The sequence below is a fragment of the Phyllobates terribilis genome, unplaced genomic scaffold (genome assembly GCF_046119375.1).
Source record: "Phyllobates terribilis strain yellow unplaced genomic scaffold, ASM4611937v1 Scaffold_1__5_contigs__length_1240528914, whole genome shotgun sequence".
NCBI lineage: Eukaryota > Metazoa > Chordata > Amphibia > Anura > Dendrobatidae > Phyllobates > Phyllobates terribilis.
In genome coordinates, this window is record NW_027362761.1 from 442868487 (window position 1) to 442887089 (window position 18603).

The window sequence follows — 18603 nt, forward strand, 5'->3', positions numbered from 1 at the left end:
TGCAGCTGATGATACCTTGTACCTGTCCCTATTGTAAATGCAGCTAACAGTGGTACCAATAGGGAATAGAATAGATTTTTAATTTTTTTGCAGCAGCAGCAGTACGCAGTATAAGGAAATAATACCTGGCTGGATTGGTGTAATACGCTATCCATACTGTGACAGCTTACCCGTAGACTAATTTCAGAAAAGAGAGGTAATATTGTAGAATATAGAATCAATTTGAATTGGCCTTCCCATTATTAAGGAGTGGGTCTCCTATACTGTTATTGAGTATGCAGTAAGTGCAAGGGCTACCAAAAATTAGGAAGCACTCCAATACCCCTTTGAAGAGACATAGTGGAGGGACTCATTAAAAAAAATATTCCCATTATAAAAGAGTGGGTCTCCTATACTATTATTGCATATGCAGCAAGTTCAAGGGCTTCCAAAAATTAGGAAGCGCTCCAATACCCCTTTGAAGATGAAGAGACATAGTGGAAGGACTCATTAAAAAAAATTGTTCCCATAATTAAGGAATTGGTCTCCTATATTGGTAATGCTCATGCACTAAGTGCATGGGCTGAAAATCATTTACCCCTGGGGGGTATACATGATCATACTGTATACATGAACATACTGTATAACATACAGAATGTTAGAGGTAGGACTCTAAAAATATTTCCTACAGGCATCATAAACATCCATAAAAAAATTCATGTGGGTGTGGGTGTTGCATGATGGTCACTCTGTTGATATGGTGGTGGAGGATGAGAAGGAGGAGGGTGACATAAAATAGACAAAATCAGGAAGCATATACCCATGTCTGGGTGTGAAGAGATGCTAGGGAATAAACCCCCCCCAAAAAACCACTGGATTTGACTTTATGTTCCGTTGCTATCATCCGGTCGTGTTGAGAAGTCTGGCCCAATCGAGCCATTGTCCATTTTGATAAGAGTCAGCCTGTCAGCATTTTCAGTTGACAGGCGGAAGCGCCTATCAGTTATAATACCCCCGGCAGCACTAAAAACCTGCTCTGATAAAACGCTAATGGCAGGGCAGGCCGGGACCTCCAAAGCGTAGAGAGCCAGTTAATACTACGTGTCCAGCTCAGATACCTAATAGTAAGAAGTCACAGAGGAATTACGGAGAACGTTGGTATTGTCAGGAAGGTACTCCTTCAGCATCTTCCAAAACTTCCCTCCTTGTCAGAGTACCCTGCGCATCCGGGCCTGTGCGCTGGAAGGGTCTGAGAAAACTGTCCCAGACCTTTAACAGTGTTCCCCTGCCTCTGCTGCATTGTATTTGTGTCTCCCTCGCCTGTACTTCTTGGTTGTCCAACAAACTGTTACCTCTGTCGCCCGCATTTTCAGATGGGAATTTTTTAATAAATCTTCAACAAGGGCCTTCTGGTACTGCAACATTTTGTTAGACCTCTCTGCAATGGGAAAGAGAGATAGAAAGTTCTCCTTGTAGCATGGGTCTAGAAGTGTGACCAACCAGTAATTAGTGTTAGCCAAAATGCGTACAACGCAAGGGCCACGGGAAAGGCAGCGGAACATAAAGTCAGCCATGTGTGCCAGACTGACGGCAGCCAAGACTTCCCTGTCCTCACCAAGAGAACAACTGTCCTTGCTCTCCTCCTCCTCCTGGTCCTCCTCTTGTTCTACCTCTCCTCAGGCCATCCATGCTGAACATACTGTAAGAATGTTGTGTGGGTAGTACCGTCTGTAGTGCAGGAAACCAGCTCCTGTTCCTCCTCTTTCTCCTCCTGCTCATTATCACCCAATCAGCATTGAGATAAGATGAGGCTGGGCTGTGCAGCATCACCCTGTATGGTTCCTTATGCCATCTCATCGTGCTCCGCCTGCAATGCCTCCTCTTTAATTGTGAGCAGCGATTGTTTCAGTAGACAGAGAAGCAGGGTGGTGACGCTAATTATGAAGTCATTGCTGCTCATCATCTTGGTGGAGTCCTCAAGGTTTTGGAGGACGGCACAGATGTCAGTCATCCATGCCCACTCAACAGCTCTTATGTGCGGAGGCTGGCCTGAATACCAACGGGCGTGTTGAAGCTGGTACTCAACAATTGCCCTGTGCTGTTCACAAATCCTTCCCAACATATGCAACATTGAGTTCCAAAGCATGGTGACATCGCACACCAGTTGGTGAGCTGGAAGCTGCAAATGCTGCTGGAGCACGGTAAGGGCGATGGAAGCTGTATTTGACTTTCTGAGATGGGCACACATGAGGCATACTTTCACAAGCAGCTCAGGCAGATCCAGGTATGTTTTGAGAAACTACTGAACCACTATGTTGAGCACATGGGCCAGGCATGGTACATGTGTGAGGTTGTTAAGCCTCAGAGCATCCACCAGTTTCCGACCATAGTCACACACGACCATGCCTGGCTGTAGGTTCAGTGGTGGCAGCCACAGATCAGCCTGCTCTGTTACAGCTTTCAACAACTCTGCTTTGTTGTGTGGTTTGTCACCTAAGCATATTAGCTTCAGCACAGCCTGTTGCCGCTTGGCTGAAGGAATGCTGCAGTGCTTCCAGCTTCAGATTGATGTGGTCATTTCGGAGATGGAGGCTGAAGAGAAGGAGGAGGATGACAAGGTGCAGGAGCTGTAGAATGTGGGGGCAACCCTGATTGACCCAGGGTCTGCAATCTTCGTCGTCGGGACGACATGTTCTGTCCCAGGGTCTGACTGGGTCCCACCTTCCACAACATTAGCCCAGTGTGTCATCAGTGAGATGTATCATCCCTGGCCTCAAGCACTTGTCCATGTGTCCGTGGTTAGGTGGACCTTCCCAGTAACTGCGTTGGTGAGGTCACGGCTAATGTTCTGGGACACGTGCCTGTGTAAGGCGGGAACGACACATCGGGAGAAATAGTGGCAGCTGAGGACTGAGTACCGAGGGACGGCCGCCGCCATGAGGTTGCGAAAAGCTTCCATCTCCATGAGCCTAAAAAACAACATTTCAGTGCAAGCAGTCGAGAAATGTGGCAGTTTAGTATTGTGGACTGTGGGTGGTTGGCTGCGTATTTGCGCTTGCGTTCCAAGGATTGGGATGGGGACAACTAGACGCTGCACTGGGACAAGGACGTGGATGCTGATGGTGGTGGTTGCAAGTCTGTAACGACAAGTGCAGAGTGGGAGGCATCTTTTCCTGCTCCATGGACAGGGGATTGGTGTGCACGCACAACAGCGGAACAGGCAGTAGTGTCACCCGCAGACACTGTTTCTGGACCCTGGTGTTCAGTCCAACTTGTCGGGTGCTTTGCTCTCATGTGCCTGAGGAAGCTGGTGGTGGTCAGGCTGGTAGTTTTGCTGCCTCTGCTGATGCTGGCATGGCAGATGTTGCAAATGGCCTTTTTGGAGATAACTGGACAGTCTTTAAAAAAGCATATTAGAAAAACCCGGCACTCAAGATTTTAGTGAAAAATTATATAGAGTTTTTAATGAAGTAGGTACAATAGAGTAGACAAACGTTTCGGTCCCTCGGGACCTTCATCGGTGTACTACAAAGACAAGAAAAAAAACAGACAAACAATTACATACAATATAAATTGTGGTCATTTTTCTGAAAACGCCAATTCACAAAATAAGAGGAATACATGAACAAGTGTAGTTCTTGTGAGCCGCAAATATACCTTAATAAGGTGACACGAGGGAGGGATATGGGAGGAATTGGGATGGATGTCCCATGGAAGATATAGAAATAAGAGTAAGGTAACATACCAAGGCAAGGGTCATGAGGGTGGATAAAATCCACTAAGGTTGCTGTAAAGGAAAAGTAGTTCCGTTAGGGGAGACCCATGTGTGTTACAAAGTAAGAGGTGGATACTAAAGAGAATAGGCATACCTGAACTGAAAACTGTCAATGTATACTTTGTGGTATAAATCAGAAATGGTACGTGCGTGGCAATGGCTGTAAAAAGATATAGCATTGGTGAAGGAGACAAATACTATAGAACCCCAAACACAAGGGGCATGTGGTGGGAGACACATACCTGTGGTGTGCTGACCTGTATGCAGTCCAGTGTGAACGCGGTGTCCACCGCTTGTTCAATGGTGGTACAGTGTGTGTGGTCCGACCCCCTGGGGTTTATATATGGTGGGGGGCAGTGGTGATGGTGCTGGAAGAGGTATTGGTGGCAGTGGGACGCTGAAAAAGCGCGCTTCTGTGAGGACCCGAAACCGGAAGTGACGCGAATACGCGTCATCGGGTCATGTGACAGTCACGTGGGCGGAAGTGCCTCTGTTTGCATTCCAGGAGCTGAATAGTGCGTTCCACTGCGTGCTGTCGTTGTGTGGCTGGCTAATAGATGCAGGTAGATAGTTAAATCCAGAAGGGGGACATCCATAGGGAGCAGGAGGAGAGGTAGAGGTCTAGGTAGGTTGCTGGGGATAAAGAAAACCATATCAGTAAAACATGTATATACATACAAAAGTAGTTAGTAACGTCCTTATGGCATAATTATCCCTCTAGGTACAATCTTAAATAAAACATTTATTTTAAATAACAGACCATGGTTTTATTATTTATACATTTTGAGTGAAGGTCCACTGACAGTATGTGTTGTGAGATGGGAGAATCTCGGAGTAATCAGGACCTAATGTATATATGTATTAAGTGCTACTTAATTAAATGAAAGAAAGCAGATCATAATCTTGATTAAGACCTTTTGGAGTTAATGTTTGCAATTCGTAAATCCAAAAGGATTCACGGCGTTTGAGCATACGGATGCGGTCGCCACCTCTTCGTGGTATGGGTACATGGTCTATTACCTGGAATTTGAGCTGTGAAACGGTGTGTCCAGCAGAGAAGAAATGATGTGGTATGGGTAGTAGTAGATTTTTGCATCGGATGGTGGACTTATGTTTTGATATACGGTCTTTGACCGGTTGGGTAGTTTCTCTTTAAAAAAGAGCCAGACTCGGGAAGACCTAACAGTTTGACTGGCAACTTCCCTCGTGTTGGTGTTCTTGGAAATAGTTACCCACCCCGCTGCTTGTTCCTGCCTGTTGTGGTGCTATGCCTCCCCTCCCCTCTGAGCTGCTGTCCTCGCTATGCATGTCACCTTGCCAGGTTGGTTCAGTGACTTCATCATCCACCATTGTCTTCCACGTATGCACTCTGAGCCTCCTCCTGACTTGCAGGCAATTGTGTCTCATCATCATAACCCACTTCTTGCGTCATTTTAGTGCACTTTCCCACTATCACCTTCATGTGACCGTGGCTGCTCAAATATTTGGGCATCGCTATATGTAAGTTCCTCTTGCCTTGCTTGAAGCGGACCGAGCGAGGGGCCAGAATCTATAAATGAAAATGTGAACAGCTTTTCAGAGTGTCCAAGTGTGGGTTCACTTGTCTCTGGGCACTCAGCATGGTGTGAGGAAGGAGGATCAGGGTGAGGAATATCTGGTCCAGACTCACAGCTACTGAGACTGGACTGTGTGGAAGACAGGGTGGTGGTGGTGGCAAACTTACTGGAAGCATTATCTGCTATCCAACCAACAACCTTTTCACACTGCTCTGGCTTCAAGAGTGATGTTCCGCAGCCCCCTAGAAAGTGGGACAGTAAGGTAGGGTGACATGATGTGAGTGCTTGCTGTGCTCCCTCAGCAGGCACAATTTCAGCTTGCCCACGGCCTTGTTCTCTACATGTGATGCGCCCCCAGGGCAGTGGGGTACTCGGCGTCCGGGCCTATGGATGCTGGGGGGGAATATGTCACAGTGGCTGGCCTGGTCCGTTGCCCACGGCGTTCAACGAAAAGGGGATAGTTTATATGGGATTTGTAGTTTGATCGTGACGCCACCTGTGGTCTCTGGTAATTTGGTAATTTGTACCAACGCTGCTGCAGACCTCTGAGGCAGTTGATACGCACCCACAGGTGAAGCGGACCTCAGGGCAGTGTAGCGTTTGATGGTGGGTAGTGATGCTGGGACTTGTGGTGCAGTTGGGATGGCGCAGCAGGAGTAACTGATAGAGACAGGGGATTCGCTTCAATACCTTTTCTGGTGCGGATGTCAGGTACGGTCCAGGGTACTCGGTAGGAAGGGTGCACTTCAGGACTCCTCCCCAGTGAGCGGGTATAAGGCCTCCTGGTCCGTGTCTCCCTCTCTCTAAGCTCCTGGCCAGCCTGCAACTGGGCCTAGCTTTTGTGTCGTGCTGTTCCTTCACCTGTCGCTTGGTAGTAGGACCTTTTTCTGGCAAGCACTATCCCTGGACGCCGGGGCCTTCGTGGTTCCTAGTCTTGTCAAGGATTTAGCTTCAGGTCGACCAGGGACTTGTAGTCCTCCTGGTATGCCGGTGATCCCTACTGGGTATAAAAGACCCTGTAGGCACGGACCCGGTGTCTGGTTCGTTTCTTGGGGTGAGCCTGTGATGCTCCTCTGCCCCCTCAACTCCTCTCTCCTCTCCTCCTTGCCTCCGGCCACACTCGGGGCCCCTCAGGCTTCAACTCGTGCTGTAGGCCTTGGCTCGCCTAAGCACAGCAGCCAGCATGCTGCATCTTCACTGATCTCCTAGCGTCAGCACACTCTGACTACCTAACTCCACCCTCCAGTATATATATCCCTAACAGGGCTCCCTCTGGTGGTCTGAGGTGGAAGGGTGGAGGTGTCTGTATGAAGTGAGGGCCTCTTGTAGAGAAGTCCGTCCATGTACCCTTTTGGGATCTGTGGTGCCTGTGCGCAGCAGGGCGCCACATTCCCCACTAGTACAACTCAGTACTCCCGGACTGAAGCATTTTTTTTTAAAACAGGCAACAACAATAACAAGTATAATAACATTAATACATTTTCTTATATAAAACACTCCTCTTAAAGTCTCAGTGAGATCCTTTACAGGTGTCCATCTCACTGGTGAGGAGGCAAATTGAGCCGCATGAGGGACCCGTCCGAAAACCCTCATCATAGGCCCTGGGCGTGGCTGCAGGGCTTAAGTAATCCAGGTGGTGGACCACGTCTTCGGCCACGCCAAACTGGTTTTTGTTCTGAGGTCATGTGTTGCATACAATCAATAAGGGGCACTTTAATAAGTGCAACTATTCACAGGGACAGTTTTTGGCTGCTCACAGTCCTCAGCCTTCAAGTCTTTACATACCCTTATGGGTAACTAAAGGCACACATTAATTTCAGTTTATACAATGAATAATAGGCAATACCCAACTGGGTAACTATTTATAATGTAGGCACTTTGTGCTTATTCCCTAAACCAGGCAGGGATTTGTCCTTGTGTGCTGCGTGTTGACCTACGTAGCACTGGGGTGTTACTAGTGTCTGTTAGCCTATCAGGTCTTCGTGTAGGTAAATCATAGAACTGCCTTAATCTCTCTATGGGACTGGCAAGTGCACTGCTCACTGGGCCTTCAGGCTCTGCTTCAACTGATGCTCCTCCTCTTACTGGGGACTCTTCCTGTTCCTGAGCAGGCTCTTCCAGGGCGCTTACATTTTCTTCTGGTTGTTGATAGAAGTGTATCACCGGCATTATAACTGCTCCATCAAGTTGAGGCCAGTCCGCAGGGAAATCTCCTAGAACTGTGTGAAGCACATCTTCCTTGGGTTTTTCCGGTGCTATCAGAGGTACTTCTTCCTCTGTTGTCTTCAGTAGACCTGGGCACACCTTCAAGTGGTCTCTTGAGACTGTTGCGGTCGTTTTACCTCCATTATTACTGATCAGGCAGGTTTTACTGTTGTCAAATCTGGAGTTTAGCACAGTGTAGGGCTCTCTTTCCCACTGGTCATCGAGCTTGTGACCATTATTTCTCCAAGTGTCAAGGGTTTTGCTGGTGCATGTTTATTGTACTGTTCTTCTTGTTTTTCCCTTACTCTGTTTAGACTGTCTTCGACACAGGTCTGTACTCTCCTGTACTGCTCTTGCCGATTCGTATCCCAGTCTTCAGTGGACATATCTGCTTCAGGTTCTACCATTCAGTGTTCCAGGTCCTTGGGCATCTTTCCGGGTCTTGATCTCATTAGGTACGCTGGGGTACAATTAGTAGAACTCACAGGTATGTGATTGTACAGATCTACCAGGTCAGGTAGTTTGTCTGGCCACTGGTTCCTTTCTTCCAAGGGTAAGGTTTTCAGCAGGTTTATGATGATGTTGTTCATTTTCTCACACAAACCATTGGTCTGAGGGTGATACGGCGTAGTCCGGATCTTCTTGCACCCATACAGATGACAGAATTCCTTAAACAGCTCAGCTTCGAAGGCAGGGCCTTGATCCGTCAGAACTTTGTCCAGGTATCCGTGGGGCCTGCAGAAGTATGCTTGGAACGTTCTTGCTGCAGTTTCTGCTGTCAGATCCTTGACAGGGGCTACCACCAGGAAGCAGGAATAATGATCCACCATAGTCAGGGCATAGGAGTAGCCTGATCTGCTGGGTAACAGTTTGAAGTGATCCAGAGCGACAATCTCCAAGGGTTGGGTTGTTTTGATGGACTGCAAGGGTGCTTTCTGGCTGCCGTAGTCTTTCCTTCTGAGGCTACAGGGTCCACAATTCCGGCACCACCTCTCTTTGGAGCTCCGCATTCCAACCCAATAGAATCGGTCCTTCAGCAGGGTTTCTAGCTTCTTCCAGCCAAATTGACCTGCCTGGTCGTGGTAGGCCTCTAACACCATCTGAATATCTGTCCTGGGTACGACAATCTGCCACACCATTTCATGGGTCTTGGGGTGGCCATACCTTCTGCACAGCATCTCTCTGTAGATGAACAGCCGGCTTCTCTCATTCCACAGGTGTTTGGCTTGTGGAGGAGCATCCTTCTCCAGGTGATAACCTTCTTGGGTTATTATTAGTGTTGAGCGAGCACTAAAATGCTCGGGTGCTCGAAGCTCAGCCCGAGCTCGCCGTGATACTCAGGTGCTCGGCCCAAGCAACGAGCCCAATGTTAGTCTATGGGAGACCCGAGCATTTTTGCGGCGTCACCCCCGGCAGTCTGTAGAAAGCCTAAAAAGTGCCAAAAACGATAGTGACAGTGCTCAAATGACATGGGGACAGCATGAGGATCGCCCCAGGAAGCATTTCTGACCCCTAGGTCACTGTTGTCAACAACGTGTTCAGAGGTATTAAGCCACGTTTACAGGCTCATAATAAAACTTTCAAAAACAAAAGTGAAATTTTTTCCAGTGAAATATGTTAAGGAATTTCTTTTCCAGGGTAAAGACTTGTGTATAAGGTAAAATAAATAACCAAAAACAAAAATACTCCTCCACACCTTGGGCTATGTTCACAAGTAGCATTTTTTATGCATTTTTGCACTTTTGTATTGCTTTCAACTGTGACAAATGCATTCACCGGGAAATGTCATTTTAACATTTTACAACCTTATCTGGCCATGTGCTGTGTGACACATGCATACAGTGCTGAAAAGACATGGAGACAGCATGGGGAAGACACCGGGAAGCATCTCTGACTCCCAGGTCACTGCCTAAAAGTGTGCCCATCAGAAGTGATCCTTGCCGCATCAGAAGATGCAGACTTGCGACTATCCCCGTGCAAATCCTTGTCCCAGGGCAGTGTTCAATTGTACCTCCCCCATTCCTTGCAATGCAAGCGCAAATATGCAGCCAACCACCCACCCACCCGCAGGCTGCAATACCATACTGCTAGCTTGCACTTCAAATGGGGCCTTTCAGTTTTGAGGAGGCCAAAGCTGGCCACTACCTCATGGCTGCTTGGGCACCGAGGTATTCATACTCAGTCCCCAGCCGCCCGGCGGCCGGGTGTCCACACTCGGTCCCCAGCCGCCCCGTGGCCGGGAGTCCACACACGGTCCCCAGCTGCCCCGATTTCTCCGCGGAACATCCACACAGACTTTTCTTAGCCCGGCCTACTTTAGGGCAGCATTGGACGAGCCCACCAGAGAACCCGACTCCTCCGGTGGGCCCTGGCTTCTCCATCAGGGGAGTTGTTTGTGCCAAGGTGAGGAGCATGATGATGATAGAAGTTAGCATCTGCTTTGTTTTGTTGGTATGCAAGCGTAAGTGCAACCTGCCACCCACCCACTCCCAGGCTGCAATAGCATACTGCTAGCTTGCTTGCACTTGAAATTAGGCCTTTTATGCATGTGGAGGCAGATGCCGGCCACCATGTCAAGGCTGCGTCGGCGGCCCTTTTATCCATACTTAGTCCCCAGCTGCCCGGCGGCCGGGTGTCCACGCTCGGTCCCCAGCCGTCAGGGGGCGGCCGGGTCTCCACACTCGGTCCCCAGCCGCCCCAGGGCCGGGTGTCCACACATGGTCCCCAGCCGCCTGGGGGCGGCCGGGTGTCCATAAACGGTCCCCAGCCGCCCCGATTTCTCCACGGAACATCCCCACACACTTTTCTTAGACTGGCCTGCTTTAGGGAAGCATTGGACGAGCCCACCAGAGAACCAGACTCGTCCAGTGGGCCCTGGCTTCTCCATCAGGGGAGTTGAGAGTGCCAAGGTGAGGAGCATGATGAGGATGATAGAAGTTAGCATCTGCTTTGTTTTCAAGGAATGCAAGCGCATGTATGTAGTAGCGGCTAGGCCTGAGGTGGTCAGCATTTTGGCACATATCCTACCTCCTCCGAGGATTGCTGGATGTTTTCCTGCTACTATCCAAGTTCTATGACTCCCGTTAAAACAAAGCTTCAGGTGATAAATGATGGATGAGGTAGTGGCAAAGGAGAAAGAGCAGTAGGAACAGGGACCATTCACATCAATATCAGGCCAGTCAACCACATATGTCTTGTAGGATATGTTTCTGTAACAAAAGGAGCGGTTCGGCTACACAGTTATAGGGCATACAGTGAGTGCAATGCCTACCAAAAATTTCGAGGCACTCCAATGCCCCTTGGAAATGACATGGAGGTCAGAGGGCCTTAACTAAACCTTTTTTTCCATTTGTAGCAACTGGGTCTCCTGTGCACTTTTGGTCTAAGCAGTGAATGGAAGCTTTCCAAAAATTATGAGGAACTGCATTGCCCCTTGAAACAGACGTGGATTACAGCGCACTAAAAACCTTCTACCCATTATTTGGGAGTGGGTCTCCCTTAGTTTTCACCTTTGCATTGAAAAGCAAAAGCTGACTAAAATTAGGAAGAAATGCAATGCCCGTTGGAAGAGTCGTGGAGATTAGAGGTACGGTAATTAAAAACAACATTTCAATGCCCCTTGGAAGAGACGTGGTGGTCACAGTAGCTTAAGAAGACGATTTTAATGCCCCTTTGAAGAGACGTGGAGGACACAGTAGCTTAGCAAGATGGTTTTAACGCCCCTTGGAAGAGTGGTGGAGGTCACAATGGAATAAAAAGACAATATCAATGCCCCGTGGAATAGACTTTGAGGTCACAGTAGCTTAACAAGACGATTTTAATCCCCCTTAGAAGAGCTGTGGAGTTCAGAGTGGTTTAACAAGATGGTTTTAATGCCCCTTGGAAGAGACATGGAGGTCACAGTAGCTTAACAAGATGGTTTTAATGCCCCTTGCAAGAGTGGTGGAGGTCGCAGTGGAATAAAAAGACAATATCAATGCCCCGTGGAAGAGACGTGGAGGTCACAGTAGCTTAACAAGACGGTTTTAATGCCCGTTGGAAGAGCTGTGGAGTTCAGAGTGGTTTAACAAGACGGTTTTAATGCCCCTTGGAAGAGACGTTGTGGTCACAGTAGCTTAACAAGACAGTTTTATTGCCCCTTACAAGAGCCATGCAGTACAGCATAATACAAACATTAGTCCCATTATTGGGGAGTGGGTCTCCCATAGTATTTGCTTATGTCTTCCAAGCAAAAGCTTACAAAAATTAGGATGGAGCAACTTGCAATGCCCCTTACAAGAGCCATGCAGTACAGCATATTACAAACATAAGTCACATTATTGGGGAGTGGGTCTCCCATAGTATTTGCTTATTCCTTCCAAGCAAAAGCTTCCAAAAATTATGAGGTAATGCAATGCCCGTTCGAAGAGTCGTGGAGGTCCCAGTAGCTTAACAAGACACTTTAATGCCCCTCAGAAGAGATGTGGAGGTCAGAGTGGTAGAACAAGACGCTTTTAATGCACCTCAGAAGAGACGTGGAGGTCTGAGTGGTATAACAAGATGCTTTTAATGCCCCTTACAAGAGACGTGGAGGTCAGAGTGGTATAACAAGATGGTTTTAATGCCCCTTCAAAGAGACGTGGAGGTCAGAGTGGTATAACAAGACGCTTTTAATGCCCCTTACAAGAGACGTGGAGGTCAGAGTGGTTTAACAAGACGCTTTTAATGCCCTTCAGAAGAGATGTGGAGGTCAGAGTGGTATAACAAGACGCTTTTAATGCCCCTTACAAGAGACGTGGAGGTCAAAGTGGTATAACAAGATGCTTTTAATGCCCCTCAGAAGAGACGAGGAGGTCAGAGTGGTATAACAAGACGCTTTTAATGCACCTCAGAAGAGACGTGGAGGTCTGAGTGGTATAACAAGACGCTTTTAATGCCCCTTACAGGAGACGTGGAGGTCAGAGTGGTATAACAAGATGGTTTTAATGCCCCTTCAAAGTGACGTGGAGGTCAGAGTGGTATAACAAGACAGTTTTAATGCCCCTTACAAGAGACGTGGAGGTCAGAGTGGTATAACAAGACACTTTTAATGCCCCTTACAAGAGACGTGGAGGTCAAAGTGGTATAACAAGATGCTTTTAATGCCTCTCAGAAGAGACGTGGAGGTCAGAGTGGTATAACAAGACGCTTTTAATGCCCCTTACAAGAGACGTGGAGGTCAGAGTGGTAAAACAATATGGTTTTAATGCCCCTTACAAGAGACGTGGAGGTCAGAGTGGTATAACAAGACGGTTTCAATGCCCCTTACAAGAGACGTGGAGGTCAGAGTGGTATAACAAGACGCTTTTAATGCCCCTCAGAAGAGACGTGGAGGTCAGAGTGGTATAACAAGATGCTTTTAATGCCCCTCAGAAGAGACATAGAGGTCAGAGTGGTATAACAAGACGCTTTTAACACCTTTTACAAGAGACGTGGAGGTCAGAGTGGTATAACAAGATGGTTTTAATGCCCCTTACAAGAGACGTGGAGGTCAGAGTCGTATAAAAAGACTGTTTTAATGCCCCTTACAAGAGACGTGGAGGTCAGAGTGGTATAACAAGACGCTTTTAATGCCCCTTGGAAGAGCCATACAAAACAGAATCTTAAAATTATTATTCCCATTATTGGGTAGTGGGTCTCCCACAGTCTTTGCTTATGCCTTGCAAGCAAAAGCTTCCAAAAATTAGGACGGAGCAACTTGCAATGCCTCTTACAAGAGCCATGCAGTACAGCATATTACAAACATTAGTCTTATTATTGGGGAGTGGGTCTCCCATAGTATTTGTTTATGTCTTCCAAGCAAAAGCTTACAAAAATTAGGATGGAGCAATTGCAATGCCTCTTACAAGAGCCATGCAGTACAGCATATTACAAACATTAGTCTCATTATTGGGGAGTGGGTCTCCCATAGTATTTGCTTATGCCTTCCAAGCAAAAGCTTCCAAAATTTAGGACAGAGCAACTTGCAATTAGAGATGAGCGGTGTTCGACTCGAACTGTTTGCCAATCTCAAATTCAAGTTGTTTTGGGCGGTGTTCGATCCGTTCGGAGAACACGAACAATTTGAAAAAAATTCGGCTGTTCGAGGTTATGTTCGATAACTGTTTGTGCACCAAAATCATAACTGGATTTTTTCTCAGTAATGCTGAAAATTAATGCTAATACACAGTTTGAGTGTACAGCGGGGCGGGGGGGGGGAGGGGCAGGGGATGGATCTCTGCAGAAATAATGAAGAACTCCATTTTTTTTTCTCTTTCCCGCATTTACAGTGGAGAGGTGCAATCTGTCAGCCTATCAGCAGCGCACACACGGAGCAAACTGCTTTTTTTCACACAAGCAAGGGCATGTGTCATTGGCAGTGTATGTCACATGTCCTTGCCCTATAAGACCCAGCCATTTTCCCCGTCGCCACCATTTTCTCACTGCTGCAGCTGCGTGTTAGACGGCACCGCTGTTGCTGTGTGCGCTATACTTTGTTAATTTCAAGCCAATTTTCGCACAAATCTACAGATAACTTGGGAGTAGGGAATAGTTGGGATTGCAGTCCTTTTAAGGACTAGGTTACATCATTTCCTACGACTTTTATCAGGCAGGTCGGTGATCTTAAATAGATAGGTTGGGAGTAAAGACTAATTGTAGTTGCAGTCCTTTTCAGGGCTAGGCTACATCAGTTCCTATCACTTGTATCAGGCAGGTCTGTGCTTTTAAATAGATAGGTAGGGAGTAAAGACTAATTGTAATTGCAGTCCTTTTGAGGGCTAGGTTACATCAGTTCCTATCAATTTTTGCCAGGCAGGTCTGTGCCAGTGCTGTGCAAGTTTTTTTCACAGCATTTGGCTAAATCTAGCAAAGCAAATCCTTTTTGACCTCTAACAGTGTGTGTTAGTCAGTGGAGAAGCCTATCTGTGTTGCAAGCTACACCACCTGTGTATAGAATACAATTTTTTTTACTGCACCTAGTGAAGTAAAACCTTTTGGGCATAGCATCATTCCATTAGTCCATCTATACTAACCTCCACCAGGTTGCAAATTCATTCTATTTTTTATCTGCATCTAGCTCTGAAAAAATATTTCGGCTTGTAGCAGTGTGTGGGACTTGTTCTATTAGTCCATCTATACTAACCTCTACCAGGTTGCAAATTCAATATAATTTTTATCTGCATCTAGTTGTGAAAAAATATTTCGGCTTGTAGCAGTGTGAGGGACTTGTTCCATTAGTCCATCTATGCTAACCTCCACCAGGTTGCAAATTCAATATAATTTTTTTCTGCATCTAGCTTTAAAAAAATATTTCGGCTTGTAGCAGTGTGTGGGACTTGTTCTATTAGTCCATCTATACTAACCTCCACCAGGTTGCAAATTCAATGTAAGTTTTTTCTGCATCTAGCTCTGAAAAAATATTTTGTCTTGTAGCAGTGTGTGGGACTTGTTCTATTAGTCCATCTATACTAACCTCCACCAGGTTGCAAATGCAATATAATTTTTTTCTGCATCTAGCTCTGAAAAAATATTTTGGCTTGTAGCAGTGTGTGGGACTTGTTCTATTAATCCATCTATACTAACCTCCACCAGGATGCAAATTCAATATAATTTTTTTCTGCATCTAGCTCTGAAAAAATATTTCGGCTTGTAGCAGTGTGTGGGACTTGTTCTATTAGTCCATCTATACTAACCTCCACCAGGTTGCAAATTCAATATAATTTTTTTCTGCATCTAGCTCTGAAAAAATATTTCGGCTTGTAGCAGTGTGTGGGACTTGTTCTATTCGTCCATCTATACTAACCTCCACCAGGTTGGAAATTCAATATAATTTTTATCTGCATCTAACCCAGCCAATACTTTTGGGCTAATACCACAGTTTGGCCACTCAGCTCTGCTCGGTTCCCATCCATTGTTTTTTGTGCAAACAACTCCAGAGTTGTGAATTAGTTAACCACCAAAATGAGTGGAAAAAGGCCTGCTGCTGGTGGAAAGGGGAATAGGCGTGTTGGGAAGGGAAAAAAAGGTTGTGTCCGTGGGGTAGGTGTTAAAGCAACAGTAACATCTGCAGAAGAAAGACCATCTTCCAGCCAAACTAAGATGTCTACTTCTTTTAGCGGACAATGTGATAAGATCCCTTTCTTACGGCCACGCCAATCGCTACAAATTCCAGATGAGGCACAAAAACAGCAGGTGCTTCAATATATATCAAGTGCTCCTTTAAGTGCGCACTCCTCCACCTCAACTTCAACATCACAAATACTCCAGTCCTCAGAGGTGTCACCCCAATCGCACTTTCTTCCTCACAGCTCCCAAGTCTCCAGCTGCCCGTCTGAGTATCGGGTAGAACAGATGGTTGAGTCTCCAGAGCTGTTTACTCACACTATAGCCAGGGAATCAGAGGTCAGCTCCAGAGCTTCTGTGAATCCAGACGAGGAAATGATCTGCACTGATGCCCAGAATCTTTATGAGTCGGATCCAGGACCAGACGCAGAAGGTTCTGACCATAATGTAGACCCTCGTTCCCAAACTGTAACTCCTGTTGGTGGAGACAATGAGGAAGACGATGATGAGACTCAAATACCTGATTGGAGCGACAACTTTAGTTTTTTGTCAGGGCAGGAAGAGGTTGGCTCTGAGGACGACGGGTGTGATAACACACAGGCTGATGATGACGAGGTTGGAGATCCCACTTACTGTCAACCCACAGTCAGCCAGTCGATGATGTCAGCAGAGGAGGTGGAGGAGGATGCTAGTGACGACGAGGTCAGGTTGCGCCTTCCTGGACAGAGACGTAGTACTGGATGGATGTCAACAACTGCATCCTCAAACACAACTCTGCCTCTGACCACAAGTCGTGGTGGCTCTTCAGGTCGCATGGGTGCTAAGCCTTGCATAGCCTGGGAATTTTTTCAGATCGATAAAGATGACCCAACTCGTGTTATCTGTAACATTTGTCAGCAAAAGCTAAGTAGAGGCCAAAAAATACATAGTTTGAGTACTTCATGCATGAACCTGCACATGGATATGAAGCATAAGTTGCAATGGGAAGCTCACTGTGCTACAATGCGGCCTAGCCGGCCGGGCCAACCACCGTCTGCCACATCTTGTGCATCCGCGGCCTCTTCATCCTCTGTGACTGGGGGGACAGCAGTCACACCTGTTTTGGGACGCAGACCTGCCACCACTTTACCCGCAACAGCCAGCGTGATTGGCAGGTCATCATTTTCTTTGGAGGTGGAAACACCAGCTGGTGTTCAGCGCTGTCCGACATCGATAGCACCACCTTTGGATCAAGGCAACCTAACATGTCCGCCTGCATCTTCCTCACAGACCGGCAGTTTTCTGGGGACACCCTTCTCAACCTCGTCTAAGCACAACAGCCAGCCCTCGGTCCCTCAGATGTGGACAAGTAAAAGACCATTTCCTCCTTGCCATGAGAAAGCTAAGAGGTTGAATTTCACCATCTGCAAGCTCTTGGCTACAGAAATGCTGCCTTTCCGCCTGGTGGACACAGAGGATTTTCGAGACCTTATGTCCGTCGCAGTGCCCCAGTACCAGATGCCCAGTCGGCACTACTTCTCAAAGAAAGGTGTGCCTGCGCTCCACCAGCATGTCGCACACAACATCACCGCTTCTTTGAGAAATTCTGTGTGTGACAGGGTGCATTTCACCACAGACACTTGGACGAGTAGGCATGGACAGGGGCGTTACATGTCGCTGACTGGGCACTGGGTAACTATGGTGACAGCAGGACAAGGGGCTGCTGTCCAAGTCTTGCCATCCCCACGAGTTGTGCGTCAATCCTCTTTATCTCAAAGTTCCTCCAATGCGTCTGCCTCTTCAACCTCCTCTCGGTCCTCCACCTGCACCCAAAGCCTGTCTGGTCATGCCACAAGCTTTCTAACTGCGCAGAAGGGATCCTGCACACCTCCTTACTATGCTGGCAGCAGGGCTCAACGTCATCAGGCGGTTTTTACTTTGAAATGTCTGGGAAATGTGAGTCACACAGCTGAGGAGTTGTGGTCAGCTCTGGAGAACCAGTTTCATGAATATTTGTCTCCACTGGACCTGAAACCAGGGAAGGCCATGAGCGACAATTCTGCAAACCTCAGTGCGGCCCTTCGCCGGGGCAATGTCACACACATGCCTTGTATGGCTCACGTGTTGAACTTGGTTGTCCAGCAATTTTTAGCTCACTATCCCGGACTAGATGGCCTTCTGCAGAGGGCACGGTCGCTGTGTGCTCACTTCCGCCGTTCGCATCCCGCAGCTCAGCGACTTACATCTCTACAGAAGTCGTTGGGCCTGCCACTTCACCGGCTAAAATGCGATGTGCCTACCCGGTGGAATTCAACTCTGCACATGTTGCAGCGACTGTGGCAGCACCGACAAGCCCTGGTGCAATATGTTGTGACGTATAGCCTGGGCCAACGAGATCCAGAGGTGGGGCAAATCACGCTGGAGGAGTAGTCTCAGATCAGGGACCTATGCACCCTTCTGCGCAGTTTTGAAATGGCGACGAAGATGTTTAGTGCATTATCAGCATGACTATTCCGGTGATTTACATGCTGGAGCACATGTTAAACAGAATTCGGAGTCAGGTGGTGGCAGAAGAGGAGATGGAGGAAGTAGAGGAGGAGGAGTTGTATGCGGAAGGGCTAACATCTGCAAGGTCCAGATGGTCGGCAGCACCAAGGCGGCAGGCATGTGAGGGTGGGGGAGATGGTTTTACCAGGGCGCATGGTAGCAGCCAAACTAGTGAGGAAGGTGCAGGAGCCCAGGAAGAAGTGGAGGACGAACTGATGGAAGACTCATCAGATGAGGGAGACCTTGATCGCATTTCTGTTGTGCGAGGTTGGGGGGAGAGGGCAGAAGAAGGAAGCATGATTGTTACCTCGCCACCAACACAACAGGGACTTGGTGCTCCTGGATGCGCAAGACACATGAGTGCCTTCTTGCTGCACTACCTGCAACATGACCCTCGATTTGTGAGAATTAGAAATAATCCTGACTACTGGGTTGCCACACTGTTAGATCCCCGGTACAAAAGTAAATTTGCAGAAATTATTCCTGCCATAGAAAGAGATG